Source organism: Dipodomys spectabilis, unplaced genomic scaffold, assembly GCF_019054845.1.
Source record: "Dipodomys spectabilis isolate Male_0828 unplaced genomic scaffold, ASM1905484v1 ptg000130l, whole genome shotgun sequence".
In the NCBI taxonomy this organism is placed as follows: Eukaryota; Metazoa; Chordata; class Mammalia; order Rodentia; family Heteromyidae; genus Dipodomys; species Dipodomys spectabilis.
Window position 1 is genome coordinate 888,935 of NW_024870807.1, and position 22,472 is coordinate 911,406.

The 22,472-nt window shown below is 40.7% G+C and overlaps 1 protein-coding gene and 1 long non-coding RNA gene across 2 annotated transcripts in view; one reads left to right on the forward strand and one right to left on the reverse strand.

Moving 5' to 3' along the window:
* Positions 1-22,472, forward strand: part of Fto (FTO alpha-ketoglutarate dependent dioxygenase) — a 388,710-nt gene that overhangs the window by 348,020 nt on the left and 18,218 nt on the right. The gene's annotated exons all lie outside the window — the stretch shown is intronic.
* Positions 1,194-21,183, reverse strand: LOC122116284. Its single transcript, XR_006148937.1, has 3 exons — positions 21,094-21,183; positions 9,549-9,700; positions 1,194-1,502 (listed from the first exon to the last, which is right to left on the reverse strand). It is a non-coding gene; the product is annotated as an uncharacterized LOC122116284 (long non-coding RNA).

Consider the following 22,472-nt stretch of genomic DNA (forward strand, 5'->3'; position numbering starts at 1 on the left):
CGGTCTGTGGGAAAGACATGACACATAGTTTGTGCAGGTTTGCATATTCATTGAGAAAAACATCAAACAGAGCAAATAACACTGGACGTCATACATTTCTTAGAAGGAAAAAAAGCACTCGAGAATCTGTACCAACTGCGATTAAGTCTGTAAGGTGGAATTGCAGGTAATTTTTTTTTCTTTATGTGTTTCTGTTTCCTAATATTTCTTTTGTACTCAGAAAGAAAAAACTGTTCATCAGTGTTATTTTTGGAAGTGAAAAGATTAGTTAGGAGGACTGGAACTCCAGAAGATCCTTGTCCACCAGAATGAATGCATTTGCCAGGGTGGAAATTGACTCTCTGGCCATGCTAATCTCTGCCCCTGGGGATGTAGAGCAGACGCTACCCCCCCCCCCCCACCGTCACCATGCACCTGCCAGTTTTCATTTTGTGAATCTAGCAGAGATTACACCAGCCTTTGTCACTGAAACAGAGATACTAAATGCTTTAGAATCAGACAGACCTAGGTTTGATTCTTAGTTCTTTCTCTTGCCAGCTGTGATTTTTGAGCAAGCTCCTTAATTTTCTCTGTGCCTTAGTCTTTTCGTCTGGAAAACGGGCTGAGAGGCTTAAGTGAGACAGTGTATGTAAGCTCCTCCTATCGTACCTGCAGGTAGCAAGCAGCCCATAAATGATCTTTGTCATTCTGTATCTTTATAACAATTTCCTCATCCAATCAGAGTCTTCATGAGATTAGCCTAGACATAGTCCACAAAACCGGCCTGCTTTTTTTTCTTAGTCTATCAATTTAATAATACCAGATTTTCAGGACAAACCTGACTTTATATGATACTTTTTGATTCAAGGTACTTCACTTTTAAATATGTATCTAAATCAAAACTTTTTTTGGCGGGGGCAGTTGTGGGGCTTGAACTCTGGCATGGGTGCTGTCCCTCAGCTCTTCAGGTCAAGGCTAGCACTCTACCACTTGAGCCCAGCACCACTTCCGGTTTTCTGAGTGGTTTATTGGAGATAAGAGTCTCACAGACTGACTGCCCAGGCTGGCTTTGAACCGTGATTCTCAGATCTCAGCCTCCTGAGTAGCTAGGATTAAAGGCGTGAGCCACCAGAGCCCGGCTAAATCAAAACTTTTTGAGAATTTTAAAATAAAGAAATAAATACTTGTATGGGGATAATACCTTACAAGCCTTTATTCCTGGTTCTGAAAATATCTCCATGTGCACACAGACTGTGCCCCACACTCATGCACATGTATGCACACTCACCTCCTGTCCAGAGCAAGCATTAATCACATACATGCCTCCCATCCAAAGCAAGCGTTCATCAAGAAAAACACTGGAGACATAACAGGACTCCTAGGAATAGTGTCTCATTTTGTCACAGTCCGTCTGGTCATTCTCAGGGGTTTTCAGTTTGTAGGGTCAGAGGCTCTTTTTACTGGCACGAATAGTGAATGGCGTGGGATTCTTCCCTGCAGGCAGCCATCTTCAGAGCTGAAAGCTGAGCATAAAAAGCAGCTAAATTAGAGACTTTACACAGTTGCTGAAACCTTCTTAATGAGAGACAGCGAACATTTTGCAGGCTACTGAACTTCTGAAATGTGACAATCCAAGCAAATGAAATCATGGTACCTCTCATTGTTGTTTAATTGGACTCAAAGTCTGCAAGAGGGGCTGCTGAAAGCTGCATTCAAGGAGACAGACAGGAATCGTACAACAACCAAGTCAGCCCACACAACACATCTTACAACTGTCCAAGCTCCACACTTGTGCTCAAGACTGACTCTTTTGGTCAAGAGAGAAACAACTGCAGTGAACAAAAGCCGAGATTACAAGGCAGGCCAAACACTGGCGTTGTGAATGGCATGCTGTCACCCTGAGTTATGCATTTGAAATAGCTCAGCCCCATGGCAGCCAGTACAGGCCAATTTATTTTAAAGAGGCAAAAAGGAGTGAAACAAACTTAGGCCCTCTCTCTTCTGCCTGTTAGGGTGTCAAGATATCCGTGTCAAGGAGTCCTGTTAACAGGAGCTGAGTTGAGCATAAACACTAACAAGAGAAGAACTAAGCATGGCCTCCTGTTGAGTGGAGCTAAATGGGAATCCCAGTCGAGTAACCCAAAAAGCAGAAAATTACCATAGCTGTCAGGAGTGGGACCAAAATCCTGTCAGACCACAGTAAAGGAATAGAAACAGCAAGGGAAAGTGAGACTGGAGGGGGAATGATGTGAAGAAACAGATGGTTTCTGGATGTACATGTCTAGCATTAGAAGGCCAGTGGAAGGTTGGGAAGGGCATCTGGGCATACTCCTATTGTTCTTGCATCCTTTGAATTCTCCAGGTTGAACCTGATTTCATAATCTTAGCTTCTTCTGGTCTGACCAAACCCTCTGACCACTTGAGTCCCCTTTTACGATCATTATGGCCTTAGGTTTAACCAGCACTGCTAAAAGAGTGGACAAATTGGGTGCCTGCATGTAACAGGCCATCCTAGACATTGATTTTTGAAGGTTCATTAGATAAATGCTGACATCACAGATTGATGTCTCTTTAAACCAGTACCTTGTGCAAGACTGTCGAGGGAATCAAAAATATTGATGTAACATGTTTGAGCAGAAGGCCCACTAGAGAATTCCCCTGCCTAAATGGGATCCATCAATTTAGGCTTTTGTTAATTATTCTAATTCTGTGTATCGCCTCTAAAGGAGAGTTTGTCTGCAGAATCTGTTTTTATGGGGACACTGCCCCATCTTTGAGAGCAAAGGCAGGTCAAGCGGGGTGCCCAAGTGTATTTTTCATTGTTGTTTTGAGCTGCTGTATGGTAATTAAAATTTTTGATCATAGACTCATTTTCCCATATACTGTGGTCAAGCAATTGACAAGGGACTGATTAATGGGCCGACCCTGGGGCCAGGAGGCTGCTGGGTTGTTCTCTTGTGGAAGGCATGCCGGCAAAATAAAGTTGATGGTTTTGTTTGTGTTTAACCCTTCACCTTGGCACTATCAATAGATTGAAGACATCATTTGTATCTGCAAGTGTTTCTTTAATTAAGACCTTCTAAAAATCTTTCCTATTGATTCATTCCATTATCCTATTGATTAACTGCAGTGGATCATGTACTTGGTCTTCATAGGAAGGCAGCACGCAGGCGTCTGTTGTGACTGCAGATACAGGCCACAGGCAGCCAGCAGCCAGTGCCCAGGCTGACAGCAGTGGTTTGCATTCTAATGAGGCATCCAGGGTGGCATGCCAAGGCAAATGGAGAACGCCTCTTGTCTTCTGCTGAAAGCGTGGCCAAGCAGAAACCATTCCTCCCAGTCCTTCCAGTCATCTGTCCTACAGCCACTTAGCTCACAGCCCAGGGTCACCCACATTCTTAATTTGGGATAGGGAAGGAGTCTGCTCTGCATTGGAATTTGAAAGTCTTGAGCTTGGGTGGGGGGGGGGGAGTGGGGGGTGGGGGGTGGGGTGGGGGGGGTGGAGAAGTACCCTCAGAAAACAGGGTGTGAAGCAGGCTTCTGAGGCTGGCCGGTCATCTCGATCATCTCGTCATCCCTCCCCCAGGCTGTAGCTTTAGCCCCTTTCCTCCTGCCTTATCAGCCTGTGAAATGGACTGTAGGAGGGACCATGAGGCTTCCTGGTTTAGAGATACTTCCTTTGACAAATCAGAAGGAAAAGCTGCTCATTTTGTTGACCTTTTGCCACAGGATATGTATCTGACTTTCCCCTACTATTAAAAATGAAATTACATCCAGACCACGTCTTAAATTTGAACTACTTCCTAATATTGTTTTGGAATACTGCTTAATATTGAAAATCAATGATACTAGTTGAGGTTGGACATACTAGCTTATGCCTGTAATTCTACCTACTTGGGAGATGAAGATCAGGAATATTACAGTTCACAATCTGGACAAAAAGTTAGCAATACCTCCTCTTAGTAGATTGGGTATGGTGACGTATTCCTATATCCCAACAACATGGGAGGCATAAGCAGGAGAACCACAAGCCCCAGACAAAAATAGAAGATAGTATCTGAAAAATAATTAAAGCAATTGAGGGCTGGTGACATGACTCAACTGGTAGTGTATCTGCATAACAAGCATGAGGTTCTGATTCAAATACAAAAAAACAAACAAACAAATTTGAATGGTTAGAGAAAGATTGTAATGCACACGAACAGTACATAATAGGTGCTCAGTCAATCTCAGGTCAACTTAAGTCCACCAACAATTCATTTCTCTACCCCTCAGACATTCCCCGTTGTATCCCCCAGCCATTCTCTACCTCCTTGCTCATCCTTCAAGTAGAACAGAGAAGAGGCCTTCACAGGAATACACAGACAGAGAAAATGTAGAAGCAGGTGATAATCAGGAAGCAGATTAAGTTAAATGTAAGATCTCTGCTTGGTTTTAGTAAGCAAATAAATTCCTTTTCACTCTCAGAATAAAAAATCCTGCCTCAAACATCTGTCCTAGGCAACCTCGTGATAGGGTGCAGGTGTGTGTGTGTGAGTGTGCAAGTGCCCATCACATCTGGATTTTCAGTAGTGTTTTGTTCCAGAATGAATGCCAGCCACTTCTTTGTACTCCCTGAGAAAGGATGTCAAAGTCTCACCCCCATGTTTTGGGGGTGAGAAAGTGGTAGTTTATGTGAGGAGCCTTCTTTATTTTTTCCTTAAGCATAATACCGAATGAAAATTTCCCCATTTCATACTATATAATAAACTTCCTATGCCTAGGCAATCTTCTGAACTGCCATTTTACCCTTGCAAACTTTCCAAATTTTGTAAAGTTTGTCATTATGAAGATACTTCCAAATTCTTCTTTATAAAAAGAGAAGAAACTTATTTAAACCTAAGTATATGTTTCATAAGCCAAATGATTTCTAAAATATGGTGGGAAACTTAAGTCTCAGTATTTCTAGGTTGGCTTTTTCAATTAACGTGTTTTAAATTAGTGTGTAATATGTTTTTTGAAACTTGGAGCAATATAAAACAGAAGCAACTCCTTAAATTTGCCACTCTAGCAGACCACTGTATGTTGTTACAAAGCAAAAGCAGGGGCATAATATATTGTAATTTTCCTCCTTTTTTTTTTTTGTTGTTGTTGTTGCTGTTGTTGTTGATCGTAGGGCTTGAATTCTGGGCCTGGGTGCTGTCCCTCTGCTCTTCAGCTCAAGGCTAGAGCTCTACCAGTTGAGGCACAGCACCACTTCCAGTTTTCTGGTACTTTATTGGAGATAAGAGTCTCACAGACTTTCCTTCTCAGGCTGGCTTTGAACTGCAGTCCTCAGATCTCAGCTCCCAAGTAGCTAGGATTACAGGCATGAGCCACCAGCGCCCTGCTTGTAATTTTCCTCTTTACACTTGCTGTATATAGCTAGAGCAGTTTTTCAGGTTTTGTTTTGCTTTGTTTTTTGTACTGCTGGGGACTGAACCCAGGACATCATGAATGCTAGGGCAAGTGCTCTATCTCAGAGCCACATCCCATCTCCAGCATTTTGTAAAGATTTTAAAATTTTCTTCAGGACCATAATCATTAATGGGAATTAGAATTTCCTTATATGGATACAACTGTGATTTATTTCACCTTTTTTTGGTGTTGGACATTTGAGTTGCTCCCTATTTTTTCTCTATGTGATGGGGTGATTATCCTTATCTAAAAACTTTGCTCAGTTCTTTACCGCTTTAGGATAAATCCGTAGAAATCTATGACTTGAGTCAAGAATACACACATTTCTACAGTTTGTGACATATATTGCCAAAATGTTCTTCCAAAGTATGAGCAGTTACATAAGCTCTCCCAGAAACCTTTAAGCAAAACTACTTTCTTCTACTTTCACTAGCACTGGGAAGTGGGAACACGTGTGTGTGTGTGTGTGTGTGTGTGTGTGTGTGTGTGTGTCTGTCTGTCTGTCTGTCTATCTGTCTGTGTCTTTGTCTGTGTGTCTGTCTGTGTATGTGTCTGTGTCTGTGTCTGCCTGTCTCTGACTGTCTGACAGATAAGAAAACTGGTATCTTGATTTAATCTGTTTTGATTACTAATGAGATAGAAATAGTTCCTAATGTTAAATGATTATATTTCTTTTGTGAAATGTTTGTCCTAAGCTTTTGTCCATTTTTATTGGAATGTTGCCTTTTTCAAATTGATTAAAGGCAATTTCTTTTAAATTAACAATTACAGCCCATTTTTTTTAGAGATAATCAGATTGTTACAAAAATCACATTGAATTCTTTGTAGCCATTAATAATATTTGGAATATCTTTGGTAAGAGCAATATTCTTTAATGTAGTTTTTACTTTTGAAAAATGACTCTTTTGCCTCTGAAAAAGATATATGAAAAAAAAATCTGACGGTGTCAATCCAGCTTGGGTTAACTATCCCAGGACACCACCAGCATTTTATTACAGTTGTCAAAAAAAAACCAACAAAAACCAGACCAACAATCTTATTGTTTTGATTATTGAGATCCAGCCACAGATCAACTGAGCAATTAAAATCTCTAAATAACATTCTCTGAATTGTCAAACAAAGGATTTGTTCCCAGTAGAAAGGACTTTAAAAAAAAATAAAAAAGGAAGAGGATCGCTTTCTCTGTAATGTCTGCCAGTAAATGGTTGCGCTAATTGGAATATACAGAAATATTTTACCAGTTTAACAATGCATGACATCCTAATAAGATTGTGGTGACAAGCTTTTCTTTTTATGAAAGGTGATGTTTTTGTGTGTTTCTAATATACATGGGCTCCTGTGTCTTTTTATGATACGTTATAAATGAAATTTTTACAAGAAAATAATTTTTCTGTTAAATCTTTTCTGCATATAAAATTATTTTTTAAAAGGGACCTCTGTTTTTGTTTATGATTCTTAGAATCATAGGTTTTAAGTAATCTTGGAACTGGATTGGGAAAAAAATTGCAATTAAATGCATATGAAGGTGCTAGCTCCAAATCCTACTGATCTACCACTTGAATGCAAGAGGCTGGATCCCCCCATCTCCCCCAGCTCAGGTGGCTGGCTGAGTTCAGGCTTGGGACAGTTAATGACAATCTTCCAAGACTAGCAGGACTTAACATCAATATCCCACTCCCTGATAATCTGTACACTCTGGAGGTGGTGAGCCCTGGCAGGTTTTTGATGATTTTCTGATGGCTTGTGTATATTTACAGTGTGTTTAAAATACTCTTTTTAATTATCATTTGAGTGACAAAGCTTAATCTTTCGATCTTTATCTGCACCTCCTGGTGATGCATGTTTGTTAGGCAACTCCAAAGAGGAAATTTAGCAAAGCCAGAGCTTTCTGCCAGTAATAAGACTGAGAAGTCAATAGATGATTAACCTGCCTTTCTCCTCTTCATGAGAATAAAGGAGTCACTTTATAAAATCTTTCCAGGTGGCCCAGATTTTTCAGAGCAGCATCCTTGAAACACGTAATAATTGCTTTGTAGAAATGCGCTGCATTTGAATTCCACGAAGCAAGTGTGTACAGAAAAAAAGATAGCAGAAAATAATTTGAATGTTATTCCTCTAGCACACCAATATGTACCCCCACTAAAACTGTCTATCAAAACTTGTCCTTTACATTTTATATACATGTTGGTATCACACGTGTGTTTTTATGTTTATGCACATAGGTACTTTTATACATGTATACTATCTCTATATATACATATAAATATGTATAGATAAATTACCATATGGAGTTAAGCAGCAGTGCTTTGTTAGAGTTTAGGAGTTAAATAAACAGTTATGATCATTACCTTCATCCATAAAACCATACTTGAAAATATTCATTTCACATGAAGTAAAAGGCCAGGATTCTTATTCCTTAATTGCTAGTGAGTAAAGGCATCTGTGCTTTAAGACAGTATATTGACATGCATATATGTATACATATATACATACATACATACATTCATACATACATGATGATGAAGCATAGTCATCACTTTTTTAAAAAGGTCTTGTCTTTTCTAGCAATGGGCTAAATTTTTAAGCAAAAGCAGGTTAACCCATCTGTGCAATGGTTTGGTATAGAAAGAGAGAAAGGCACTCGAGGCTTAGACAATTCAAATCTTAAAAATCATAGGCTGATTTGTAGATTGGGTAGGGTATTAAGAGCTGATGTTGTGCCTGAATAAGATAGTCATTCCATATTAGTCTGTACTTGAGAAAGCCCTCGTGTGACCATGTGATTTTACTGACAGCTCAGAACTAAGGCCCACGAATTCCACGGTGGGGCTGATGTCCTAGGAAAGGACATCCTGATTGTTGAAGCAGCCTCTGGGAGCCCACTGCTGCAGTGCAGAGTCATGCGAAGCACTAAACCTTCTCCCCCCACCCCACCCCAACCAAGCCCAGCACCTGCAGTTATCATCTTGAGCTGATAATTGTGAGCCTTCTTGTCATTTGTCACATATCCCTTCCCTTGGGCAGTTTTTCTCTAGTTTTACCTGTGAGTCATACACAAGGCTAAGTGTCCATCTAGCCACCTCCCCCACCAAGCTATCATCAAAATGATGCTTATCATATGATTGTCACTTCCAGGTTCTGGCCACAATAGGACAGCATGGAGTTTGTGCCAAGACTCAAGCTAGACAGGAAGGAAAGCTTATTGAGTTCCCTGATCTAGGCAGGCTAGTATTCCTGTTTGGAGAAACCATCAGAGGTTGGGAGGGGGAGGGACACAGGTGGAGATTGCAAGTTGAGAAAAGCCAGATAGCCAGGGTGCCCGTGGGCAACCAGTTTGACACATGGAACTGAGTCAGAAGGAAGAAGCAAGCCCAGCCTACAGGCCAGAATGGCAGGCAGTTGAAACAAGAATCCAGATTAGTGGATTTAGAGTGAGAAGATTAAAGACTCAGAGCAAAGGTCTGGGCAAAAGGACATCGAAAACCAGACAGAGAATCTCCTAACAATAAAAAAAAAACAAACCATAAATCTAGTTCAGAGATGAGTCCCTAACATACCATCATTTACCGGGAATGTGCTATCTGTAGAAATTTTTGAAACAATCATAAGAGTTTTTATTATCACCATTTGCCAACAATTCTAAGAGATTTCAGTGAGAGAATACTACTCCTTAATAAGTCTTTTATCGATTATAGTGCGAGTTTCTAAAGTTACTCCTAAAGTTTAATAGAGTATGTGTATGTATGCATGTGTATGTGCATACATGTGTTATGTGTATGCTTCAAACTAATGTCCTTTAGTAAAGTATCTTTTTGTTGTAGTTCTACTAGCCTTGAATTTAAGGCTTCATACTCTTGAATAGCTTACTTGCTCTCAGCTGGTGCTCTGCCAGTTGAACCACACCTCCAATCCAGCTTTTCCCTGGTTGGTTAGCAATAGAATCTCACAGATTTTTCTGCCCATGCTGGCTTCAAACCACCTTCTTCAGATCTTAGCCTTCATAGGGGCCAGGAGCTCCCAGCTGTAACATATCTTTTGAAAACATTGAATTCTTCTTAAACATTAATCCCAAGAATTCCTTGTGAACAAATATGCTGGCCCATATTTGTTTGTTTCTAGAATAAGTTCATTACCATTTTGAATTGTCTGAGGTGTTATCAGATGTAGTTTCTGTGTCCACAGTACCACACATCCCTGCACCTAAACAGTGCTGGTGAGGAAGGTGAAGATGTCATACCATGAGGCCGCCTGAAGTTTTCCTTTCTATTGAGTATAATATGTTCATCTGGAAAATGAAAATTTTAGTTACTACCTTGAAATATCTCAAGGAATTTTAATAATATTTTGAGTTGAAATTACTTTTTATTTAATTGTGAGTCAGTTTAAACTGAGGAATAAATCAAAATAACTGTTGCTGATTATTAAATGATTGCTATTGAAAATAATTTTGTTGTAGAGCAGAGACGGATGTACAAATCATGTGCTGGGCACATGCTTGGAGGTGAGGTAGACCTTACAAGTAGTAAGAATGTTCAGGGCCTGCAAACATGATCAGTGATTACAATGTTACACCTATTCTGTGTATGAACTGCCCTCAAAGTGAAACCAAGGCAGAAGCCAAAAAAGAAATATATAAGTAAATCTTATTAAAGTTAGGGAATATCAACAGTGATTGATTTTTTTTTAATATATGGCCACTATAGCATGTAGATGTCACCCAAGCCATTGTGTTGTGTGGGGTAGGGAACCCATGACACTATGCTGAAGCAGCTCCAAGACCCTGATATAAAAATGCAGAATGGTAAAATGACGGCAGAATGCAGAAAGAGTGGGGGCGGGGAGAGGGAGAAACACTCAGTAAATTGCTAAAAGCAACACCAATGGGCTGGCAGTCTGGTGAACTGACCAAGGCCTGGTCACAGAGATGAACAGGCAGGCCCAACTCAGAGAGGTGGGACTTGTTGCAAAATGGAGCTTGTGTGTCCTATCTATCTATCTCTAGAAGACAGCCACTGCTCAGCTCAACAGCTATCTTTAGGAGGAGGTGTGACCCAGATCAAGTTTTTCTCATTTCTTGAGAGAAGCCAAAAGCTAGATGTTTAAATCCATTTCTTTTTCACTTCTTGTTCTCTAGTAATTAAAAATTCACATTTAAAAAATAATGAAAGTCCAAAGTTTAGGACAAAATAAATGAGCCTGAATATGCCCCCCTTTTGCAAAATGATATACTGTGTCACCATTTTCTTACCTCTGGCCATAGTTTTAAACTGTTTCATTTTAAAATTACCAGTGGCTCTCAGTACCAACTACAGTATGATTTTCATGTTCTAGAATATTAGAGAGGGCTAATAACAATACCTGTTAAGAGTAGGAATGTTCCTGAACAGTAAAAGACCAAGGCTGAATTACTGCCACAAAAACAGACACAACTCTGGGGAAGACAAACTATTAGTACCAGGCTTTGTGCCATATACTTGGCATTCATAATCTCATTGACTCCTCATGGCAGCTCTATAAAATAGACATCTGTGTCCTCATATACAAATATGGAAACATTGCAGGGTTTCATAATTCTCCATAAGTTCATCCATACAATCAACACTTTAACCTGAGCCTCTATTGGACTTCAAAGCTCAGAGTCTCAGCCACTATGGGGAGCAAGAAGCTACAAGCCAAGCTGCCTCCAGTAGCAATCAGAACCTATCATCCCAAGAGCCTTGGTGGCTTCCTCAACAATGCAAGATAAACAAATTCCTTTGGTAGTTGTTTTTTTCTAAATGGTCAGTAATTATTTCAACACCAGAGCTTGTTGCCATATTGTCCTGTTATGGAGAATTCTCCCTAAAACCCCTCGGGTTTTGTTAAGAGGGGCTAACTTCTGTGCAGTTTGGCCTGAAGCGCTTGTGTTGCTGCTCTGCTCCTAGAAGAGTGTGCTTTGACTTACGCATTGCTTACTTAATAGACCACAAAAGTCAACATCCCTCTGGAAGTACAGCTCGTGTTTACAGGCGTCACAGGTTCCAGAAGATCCTGTTAAGGCAGGATGTTGAGTGAAACCCGAAAGGCCCCAGGTCTCCTAATTATAATGTTAATATTTAAGAAAGTGTCAGAGTCTGGCTCTGTGTCTTCTACAATAAAAGGGTCTTTTTTTTTTCCTCTGCCTCTTCGCTTTACAGACCTCAACGTGTACCAACATTATTAACAAAAAGCCTGTCCCTGTCCCTGTCCCTGGGTATGGGTGAGGCTGCAAGAGACCAACTTGGAGAGGGAGGAGAAAAGTGACTGGCCCTAGTCAGTGCAACTAGAAAGAGTTGGAGAACAAGACTTGTGGTGTAGTCCCAGCCCCTCCCCACAGGAAGCAATTAGATACCATTCCAGAGACTTTCCTGACTGCATCCTCATTCATTTCCACAAACCCCATGGCATGGCCAATCTGGGGTCGGGCTGTGTGAGTGGCTCTGTCAGCCACACAGGTATTAGTGTGGCAGACACAGGAATGAAATTCAATCTGACATCCAGTGAGGACACATTCATGACCAACTGTGTGGCCCCCAGAGGGCCTGATAGGTCCCACTGGCTGTCTCTTATGCACCATGTATCTAAATGCACACTAGCAGTGTTCTGTCTGTGCCAAGCCCTGTGTCATCGCCAAAGAGGAATCAGATTTGAAGCAAAAATAACAAGCACTATAAATCATTAAATGCCCCCAAACACTGTGGCATTGTTTGGAGATTATGGCGTGTGTAGAAATAGCAGGAGGCATGTAATCAGAAACTCAAAATGAACAGCCTTGTGGAACAGATGGGCAAAGTCTATGGACTTTCCTTCCTTCATGGAGGAGGGGCCATTATTTAAATTTATATACAGTGGGAGCCTCTGGAACCCCATGCTGGTGATTAAATCCGGATGATCAGAGCATCCAGATGTACTAAGCAGTGACCTTCTCAAATCATACGTGAACAGAGATGCCAGACAGGCCAAGGACATGATGAGTTTGTTTCATAGGCCTGTTAGTCCTCGTGCCAGGTCAGTGGAGACACAGCAGAAAACAGATTGAATTCTACCAGCATCTACCTGTCCCTTCAGCCTTGGGCAATTTAGCTCTTCTCTCCTAGCTTAATTCCACCCACCCACCACCCTGTTTATCCAATAATTTATTTCAAACAAATTCTTCTATTTAAATAGTCACAAGGAAGAATGAAAACTATACAGTGTCCAGTACCAGGATATGGCCTTTTGTGAGTTCAACTTGAACTGTTGGATCAAGAGTAGACAGTGTCTTGCCTTACAAGCTATCCACTCAATGCATATAACCAAATGTGTCTATTTGGATCCCAATTGATTCTGAGTTTTGCTCCCAAGGCTGCGAACTTACAGCAGTTCCATATAGAACTGAAGTTTTCTTTTGGAGGCATAGCCTTTGAGAATGGCCACCATAGTGAAACCTGCAGTTAGGGTAACTAGTCCAGAATTCTGTTTTACCTGAGGTTGAAGAAGATTACAGACATAGCCTAAGTGACCCTAATGTGGCTTTAATACCCGTTGTGGCCACTCATGTTTCGTGCTGCCCCATACCTTGTCATCTCCCTTTGGAATAGACATATTCTCCTGGGCTTAGTCAGAGATGAGCTCTTATCTTTACCCCAGACTTACCTGATTGTTTATAATGATCATATTAGTTACCTTGGTCAGACAATTTTAGAAAGCCTTAAAAGTCTACTTATGAGGACACAGTTTTGCATGTAGAATGCTATGAGATAGGCCAGATCATCCCTCATTGCTTTCAGCTAGACTCAAAGACCCCTTTTGGTTGCAGTTAGCCAAAGAAACCCTTTAAAAGCAAATTTATTTCAAAAGAAAAAGGGTGGTAATTTTGGAACTCTTGTTATTATTAGGCTTGCCTTCTTACCCCTCACCTTGAGTGGAAAAATGGAACATGTCATGTACATATATTTTCTTAATTATAAAAAGTAAATACTCTAAAATGTATTTTAAACTGTGATTATGTTACAGTGGTTTCTAGGTATGATAGATTAGATTTTTATTAAGAGTTTTATTAAATAACTGGTGTTTCACCAACATCTAATTAAATCTTCTATCTAAATTGAACAGAAAATTATGGGGGAAAAGAAAGCATTTGTAGCAGACTTTATTACAGATAAGGCTATTATTTGTTCATCTTAAGAATTTGAGATCGAATTTACAAGCAGCATCCTCATCAAATTTCTTTTCTGGGCTTCTGAGCTCTGGCCCCTTGAAAGCAGCCCATTATCTCCCCCTTTCCCCCTTTTTATTACAGTGTCCTGGTTGCTGGCAACACGCCCGCTGTTTAAGGTTACTTTCATTAATTAACCGAAAGTTAATTTCTTTGCAAGCAAAATCTCTGATCTCATTATGTTGTCTTTAAAGCTGAAAGCTTCAGGTTTTCTGGTCTCCTTTGATGACACAATAAAAAGCATGCTCTTTATCTTAAGGAAAACTGTCTCCAGGGCTTAATTTAATAGTCCTTGAAATAGTTATAGCACAGCCGGGCAGACTACAATACTATGCCAGTTCAAGAAAACCTTGGCTTTGTCATGGTGAGAGAGTGCAATGACGGGTACAGATGTGAACTACAGTGGATCCATTTTCAAAGTTCTGCCTTTCCTCTCTTTCAGTCCCATTTTCACACTCACTCTCCAACCCCATTACATTTCCCATTGGAGAATGAAACATACCAGAGCAGTTTTTCTTCAAAGTGTGTCTCTACCCAGCCATCCTGTTCTCTGAGATTTAGGGAGGTTCAGTGGTTTGGCATTTTGTATGTTTACCTTGACTACATTTGGTAAACTTTCTTTTGTTCCTCAGGTGAAACATGACAATGTTGAGTGGTACAAAGAGGTTTGAGTAGTGTTGGCAGACCTATATTTGAATCCCAGCCTTTCCTTGCACAGGCTCTGTGGTCTTGGATTGGTGATTCAATTTCTCTGAGCCTCAGTTTCCTCATCAGTAAATGAGGAATGACTATGTAAAGATAACTAAAAGTGAGCTGGGTGCCAGTGGCTCATACCTGTAATCCTCCCTACTCAACAAGCTGAGATCTCAGGATCACAGTTCCAAACCGTTCCTGGTTTGGAACTGGAAAAATCCTTAGACTCTCATCTCAATTTAACCAGAAAGCAGAGGTGTGACTCAGGTGGTAGAGTGATAAATGTGATAAAATGAAGTAATCGGTTTATACAGGGTACTAAAGTGCCCTCCTCTTGGCAATTCTGTTCTATCTTTACCAATTACAAATGTGTTGTAGAAAATGATTTTATCATATGTCTCAATGCACCTGCACACATCATGACTACACCAAAAATCAATTTAGGGGTGATGAGCAGATTCTACATTGAATATTTGGTGTGCATTGTACTGGCCCAAAGATTCTTTTATAAACTCAGGGACAGGGGTAAGTGTGTTCTCTTTGTCTCTCCAAGTTAGCTTTATTCTCAGTGATGAAATCTTGTTGCTTTCTAGAGCATTAAATTCAGCAAATCAAGAGTGGCCAAATGTCTCTTCAGAGCTACCAGGTGTAGGTCACACAGAGGGGACAGAACTCTTCAGGTGACTCAAGTCTCAGGAGCAATTCAGATACATGGAGAAGCCATTTGTATCCCACCGAGTGGAGTGATGTTCACACAGCTGAGATTTACAGAGTGGGAGGGACAGTGCAGAGAGGGCAATGGCATGACCCAGCACTCTGCTTCAGAGGCCTGGGAGACTGGGTGTGCTCTGTCCCCTGTACCAATTCCTGATGAAGGATGCAATCCACTCAACTCAAGCAGGACAAAAATCACCTAGGCAGAAAATCCTAGGACTTGGGAAGAAAAGTCATGTGCCTCTTGGGCCCTTGGCAGAAGTCAAAGGTCCAAGGTAATGTATTGGCAAAGAGCCTGTCTGCTTTTGGTGCCTTACTTACTGCCTCCCCATGCTTTTAGGCAGAAATATCATCAATGGTATTGATTAGTTGATCTGATAATCCAGCAGGCTTCCTGATGTGTTAAATTTCCTACTTTTGGATGACTATAAATATGGACAGAGTGTATGCTTCTGTTGGGAGGAACTCTCAATGGGCTTGGCTAAGACTGCTTCCACTGTGAGATTGCTACAGACATGACAATTCCAATTACTCCTGTAGTTGTCACATTTAACCCTTCCCAAGACAATTTTCTCCCAGTTAGCCATTTTTTCCACTCTCGTCTTTGTGCATCAGGCCTCCAGGGTCTCTTGATTTATTGGCAAGTGTTACATTAATGGGTTTAGGGTTTTTTTTTTAATTAATTTACCTTTCTATTGGGAGTATACTCCATCTTCTAGCTATTTCCCTCCTTCCAATGCTCTCCATGGAAGAAATCATATTTACCTATGTCTTTGTCTTATACCATTTGTTTAAAGATTCCTTCAGCTGTAACCCTTGGGTTTTTATTTATTTGTTGTTTTAGCAATACTGGGGTTTGAATTCAAGGCCTCGAAGTTACTAGGCTGGTACTATATAATACTTAAGCCATGCTCTCAGTCTTGCTTTTTGTTGGTTAATTTGGAGATCAGGTCTAGCAATTTTTTTTTGCCTGAGATAGCCTCAAACCGAAATCCTTCAGAACTCTGTTTCCTGAATAGCTAAGATCACAGGTGTGATCCACTAGCACTCCACTTCATATATTTAAAAATACACGCCCACTTTAGGAAAGGTGTACAATTCATGATATGTCAGTGGAATTTTCCATAAGGCACAAAGCGATGATAAATAACATAGTGAGGGCAAATAAGCATGAAAGTTTTTTGGGTTTTGTTTATGTAGATCCTGAGCTGGAATATCTACAAACTTAAATACCCTTGGTTTGTCTTTGTTTTGTTGTTGGTTATTCAGCTCCTACTCTTTCTAGCTTTAATCCTTAACTTCTTCAGCCTTGTTGGAATGGCACAAAGATAGCTTTTCAAATCCACACTACCACTTAGACAAATTATGCCTTTAGCTGTTAGGGTCCTTGAGGGCCATTTGTTCTACGTTCTAGTGTATTGTGCTTGACAACAATGAACATTCTCCACCTTGGTGCAAAGAATACAGGCTTACTACTTTAATCCTCTTTGCAAAACAGTAATAATAACAACAACAACAACAAGGCCTCCATGCAGAGCACGTTCAGCCTAATTCAGACTTTTAAAAAACTAGAAAACAAATCATAAATACTTGAGAAATGAGATTCATAATGAAAACCCCAAGAAGCCCTTTAACCTGGGCAAAATCCTATAACACAATTATATACAATTTCACACTTGACTGGAACTGTTATTTGAGCAAAATAACCATTTTTCTGCTTGCACTAAATGAACCACAAGATCCTTGTATTCAGCTGCAGAAAAATGTAGGATTGGCCATTCAGTCTGCATATAATCAGCAAACTCAATGGCAAGGGCATTGTAGGATCAAAAGAGTTAATAATTGGATCCTGCCCACAGCAACCACACAATTAAGGGCCAAGATTAGCAGAGATGGAAAATTTATTGTGAAAACGCAATGATAGTCAGAAAACCAAAACGATTGCACCGGGCAGTTGTTCTGTTGCCATAATCCTAATGATCAACTCTATTACACTAATAGTAGGAGAAAAACTAATTGCAGAGAGGACAGGACAAATCTTTTTTAATCTGCATTGTCATCCCAACGAAGTCTCAACCCATTTGTATTAACCTTTGCTGACAGAGTCACATGATGGACATAATTTCTTATAATTTACCAGCTATGGAGCTAACCTTTCTTCATCAAATATTCATAAAGGCAGGATTCTCAATGATTTTCTGTCTCTCTTCATATTTACAGCTTGTTGTCTTCTTCCTTTTTACAGTAATTTGGACACAATTGAAGTCAAATGGAATTAAAGTTAAATGCCTTTAGCAACAGAGGTGCCTAAAAGCAAAGACTTAGGGGAGGGGTCGTGAACTGAAGGGGAAAAGTGTATATTCCCGAGCCCCTCAGCATCCCCAAGGATTTCTCTAGCTTGCCCTTCCTGAGAAGAGAAAAATAAAATCAGCCAGAGAATGAAATACATTTATTGCTTTCTTCTGGCCCCAGTAAGAATGCATTCAGTCCTATTTTGCTGGGTGATCTGAGACTCTTAAGCCCCAGGCCTTCCCCTGTCTTCAGGGCTTGCCCAGAACTTAGGCCACAGTGACCCGGCCCTGTTTGAGCATTTTGTGCCCAGAGGGGCCCAAGAAACGTGCCAAGGGCAGAATGGTGGACAAGAGAAGTTGGTTGGTACAGTTACTTAGAAAAAAAATGTGAATATCTGAAACCATTCCTGAGAGCATTTTTGGTAGGAAAACATCTGTTTCCACTTTGTATCCCTGTTGCTTTGACAAGTTTTCTTAACAGGCATGTAGACAGAAGAGGGGGCAGGGAGCCTTCTAAAGTTAAGGTGTTTAAACTGAGTCCTGGTCCTTTATTTTCACTTTTCTCCTGCAAGGCCTCAGTTTCATCTTGATGGCAGAAATGTGGGGATAGTGAGAAAAACCATCAAAAGAACTCTCTTACTGTCTATGCTAATCCTCCAATGGATTAATCCTTTGTTAAAACAGCAAAGAATGTGTTGTAGATAAATTCTCCCTTAAGATACAAGGGAATTGTTTTACCTAGTTGACTTCAAAGCCTTTTATTGACCATGCTAAGAACTAATTTACTTGTTGAGTTCCCAGAAGTTTTGATTGGTTGAGAGGAAATTAGAACTCAAGTCAGTTATAATCTTCAACAACTGGTGTGCATTCCCAGCTAAGGAGTTCAGTTTTATTTGCCACCACTGTTAGCACCTCTCATCTATGTTCATTATACAAGTAACACACAAATGTATTCCCTTTATAAAATGTAAACCTTATAGAAAAGTCTCTTTGGCCATTCTTCCCAGTTTCAGACCTTCTCACCCTTCTGCATTTCTGCAGACACATACATAACCACAGGCAAATGTCTTATTTGTTCTACATAGAGGTTATTGTGACACTCAAATCAATACCTAAATTGCTGCCTGTTGCTTAGTAATACATCTTACATTTAGAAACCTTTCCCTCTTAGAACACTGAGAATCTACTACACTTCATTGTTTCTGAGAAGCCCATACTATAGATATACTGAAGATGGCTACCATTTTCTCAGTGGTGGACATTTAAGTTGCATCCAGATTTTCAAAGTATAAGCGTTTCTGTAAAGTATCAGAATCTATTTGAAACTGAGATAGTTCAGTATAATTGTCTTAACAGCATGCTGTCTGTCACAGATAGTTGTGAAAATGTTTATGATGACACAAAATACTTTTAAAAATGTTTTCTACCAAGCCACATTTCTTTTCTGATGGCAAGAACAAACACAATCACAAGATATTTAGTATCCTAGTGTCACCTGAAATAGGCATTCTAAGCATAACAGTGAACCAAATAAAAATTGATGGCCTAATATCAAATATACCTAAGTAAGACTCTTAGTAAAGGAAACCATCATTACAGAAAGTTAATTGTTATACAGATTTGGTTATTCAGATTGGCCTAAGACCTCTGAGCTACACTTGCATATTGGGAAAGCAAAAGCCTTTGTGATAGCATGCTCCCACATAATAGTGAGTTTTTCATTGGCTTCCTTTGACGACACCCATATCATAGAGATCTGTTTCCCCCACCCCTTAGAAATTCAACAGGAGAGGATAGGGTGAGTGTTTTTTTCTTAAAGGACTAGAAGATTTTTGCTAGAACTTTGCAACACTGGAGCCCATGAAAAGTTTTTCATTAAGGTCTCAGATTCTGTCATTAGAATCCTCATACATGACTGGTGGGAATATAAATTAGAGAAATACCTATGGAAAACAATTTGTGGTGGTTCCTCAAATAATCAAACATGGCATTCTATATGACTTAAAATTTCTACTTCTAGATGTACACAAAATGATTGAAATCTGGGACTCAAACAGGTATGTGTATATCAGTGTTTGTTGCTTCGTGAGCTAAAAGGTGATAGTAGTCTGTCAACAGATTAACAGCTAATCAAGATGTGCAGTATAAATGTCACAGAATATTACTCAGCCATTACAATACCTACTATAACATGAATGGACCTTGAAAATGCTATGCTAAGTGAAAAGAACTGATACACGAACCGATTCCATTTATATGAAATACCTGAAACAGGCAGGTTCATAGAGATTAAAAAATAGGTTGCCAGGAATTGCATGAGAGGGAAGTAAGAAGCTATTCCTTAATGAGGACAGAAATAGATGGTGATGATTGTGCAACAGAAATGCAATTAATACCACTGAATTGCTTATATACAATGATTTAGGTGGCATATTTTGGTATATATGTTTGATCACAAAGGAAAAAGCTCTTGCAATCATAAACAGAATTTAAACATATCATGGAAAGTTACAAAGGCAGCCAACAAACAGCTACCAGGACTGAAAACACTGTTTTAGTTATCCATTGGCACACAGTAAATCACATGAAAACCAGTGACTTAAGACACTCACACCTTCTTATTTCTCATGTAGAGTCTGGTCTTCTGTGGGTCGGCCAGGACTCAACCTTACAAGGGTTCTTGTGCTGAGCCACAGGGGTCTTACCTGTGACTATAGTCAAATAGCTTCTGGGGCACAGGTCCTGGTTCACCTATGGTTCTGGTATATCTGGGTCTCTCCCCTCCACAGACAGTTTCTACAGTCTCAGAATATCCAGTCATTATGGTCATTATGGTGACTCAAGACTCTGAAGAGCACCAAAGCAGAAATTGCCATACTTTCAGGAAATTAGGTTGGTGTCACCTCAGCTATAATTGGTTATAAAGAGCAAGTCACAGAGAAAGCCAACGCAGACTCAGTGTAGGAGTGAGTACAGGCAGCACAGTCTATGGGGGACAGGTTTGGAGGCCAGCTACCATGTACACCACATGCATATGTATGGTGTAAATATGGGTTAAATCTCCAGATAACACTTCAGAGAACTAACATCGTATCTGAAGCTGATAAACCAAGGAGCAGCAGTGTATACATGCCATTTGACACAGAAGTAACCTCCATGAGTCACAGATGGGGTGGAATTGCTCTATGGGCTTGGGTGAGACAGTATTACATTTTCATTATGAACCCTTTAATATCATTAGATTTAAAATTGTGAGTAGAAGGTCCAGAGTTTAGTCCCCAGTACTGGAAAAACAACAACAACAGCAAACTATTTATGTGGAACATTTCAATAACATGGCTAGTGGTTTGGCGTATAGGCTCTGGAGCCACACTGCCTGGGGTTATATTTTAGCCACACCACTCAGGAGCTCTGTTACCTTGAGCAAATCCCCTAACCATTCGGTGCCTCAGTGTCTTCATCTGTAAGATGGGGTCATCAGCATACCAACCACATGGAGTGGTTAGGATTGCATGGGAAAACACGTAACTTGGTAGATGGTGCAAAGAATTACAACATTTGAAAAAGCAAACGCAAGCTTCCCATAGCAAACTTGATACCCTGAGACCTGGATCCTCATCTCCTGACTTTGTCACAAGTGTGTTGAGCAAGTCTATTAATGTCATCTTTAAACGGAGGGAGGAAGAGATCAGATTAGCTCCCAAAGACAGAAGTTCTATCAAATTTGAGGTCTGGAAGAGCAAGCCGTGGCTGTCAAAAAATTACCTTGCTGAAAAATGAGAATTCCCTTCTTGCCGAAGAGAGCTTCAGAGCCTCCGCAGTGGAACTGTCCCTTCTTCACTCTGACCACTTGAGAAATAACTCACACACTTAACTCGCTGCCTGCTCAAAGACCTTTCCTCCTGGGAACAAACTTTATAAATCATTTTAAAAGAGTTAGTGACCATAACTCCCAGATGCTTACATGAGGCCAACTGGAAAAGGACATTAACTTGGAGCCAATTAGATGCTCCTGGCGTGTGTATCTCTTGCCCTTCTGAACGAATCTCTCCCAGAAGGCTGTCCATGTGGTCGGCTCTCGTTGAGAATGGACAGAAGTTTACTTTTCTCCCCACCCCAGGGAACATAGCTCATTGTATGTTTTTCATCACCCTAGAAGCTGCACAGTCTAGCTGAAAAGTGACTTAAAAGTTACTGCATTTCTAAAAATACCTAGCCTTCTTTTTTTTCTTCCATACAATTGGAATAAAATAGTTCCGGGTACATTTTCTGGTCAGAGGCCAGAGTAAAAGCCATTTAGGGAGGGAGCGTCTGCAAAATGTGAGCCATCCACACCCTGGGCTTGTAACTTTCTGCCTGCTACCTTTGGGTACTGGGACCTCTTCAAGGCAATCTTGAGCCAGAAAAAGCAATTTAAATCAGGAGCAGTGAGTTTTCCCTAGGTTTTCAGTGTGAGCTAACTATCAGCCCAGCTGAGGAAGAAAGCATAATGGACCCTGGGTTTAACCATCTCAGCCAACTCCCCCGTGATCTCGCCTGCAGAATGGTCCTTCCAAAAGTGTAAATTCTAACTTAGCAGTCTGCAGAGAAGTCTGGCTCCTTGGCAGGCCAGGCACGGGGCAGGAGGTCACAGCAGCTAATCAAGTCCTCACTGTGCTGTCCTGACTCACCACTGAGCCCTGGCCCTTTCCCAGCTGACCCCACTCCTGTTCTGTTCAGTAAGGAGCAGAACTTGCCCATTAATCGGCCTGTTTTCAGGAACTGGAAAGGTGACTTGTAGCAGGCCTCTTGTTCCCAGGCTCCTCTATAATGACATTCTGCACAAGCAGATGTCGTCCTTTGATTCCTTATGACCTTCTGAATTTGGGCAAATGAGAGAGCACGTGGGATTCACCGTGAGGACCTAAGGGTGTCTTTCTGCAAAGAGTCGCTGTCATCCTCCACCCCACCCTACTTCACCCCACTGATACCAGACAATGTGGCAAGGACGTGGCCTCAGTCATTTGTTGAGTGGGGGGAAAAAACCTTCTTCCTGGAGCCAGGGTCTGTAAGGGGAGGTAGCCAAGGCCTCCACACTTCAGCATTTTCCAGACATGACTCGGGTCTCTGTGGTAGTGGCAGCTTGACAAATGAGAAAACAATGC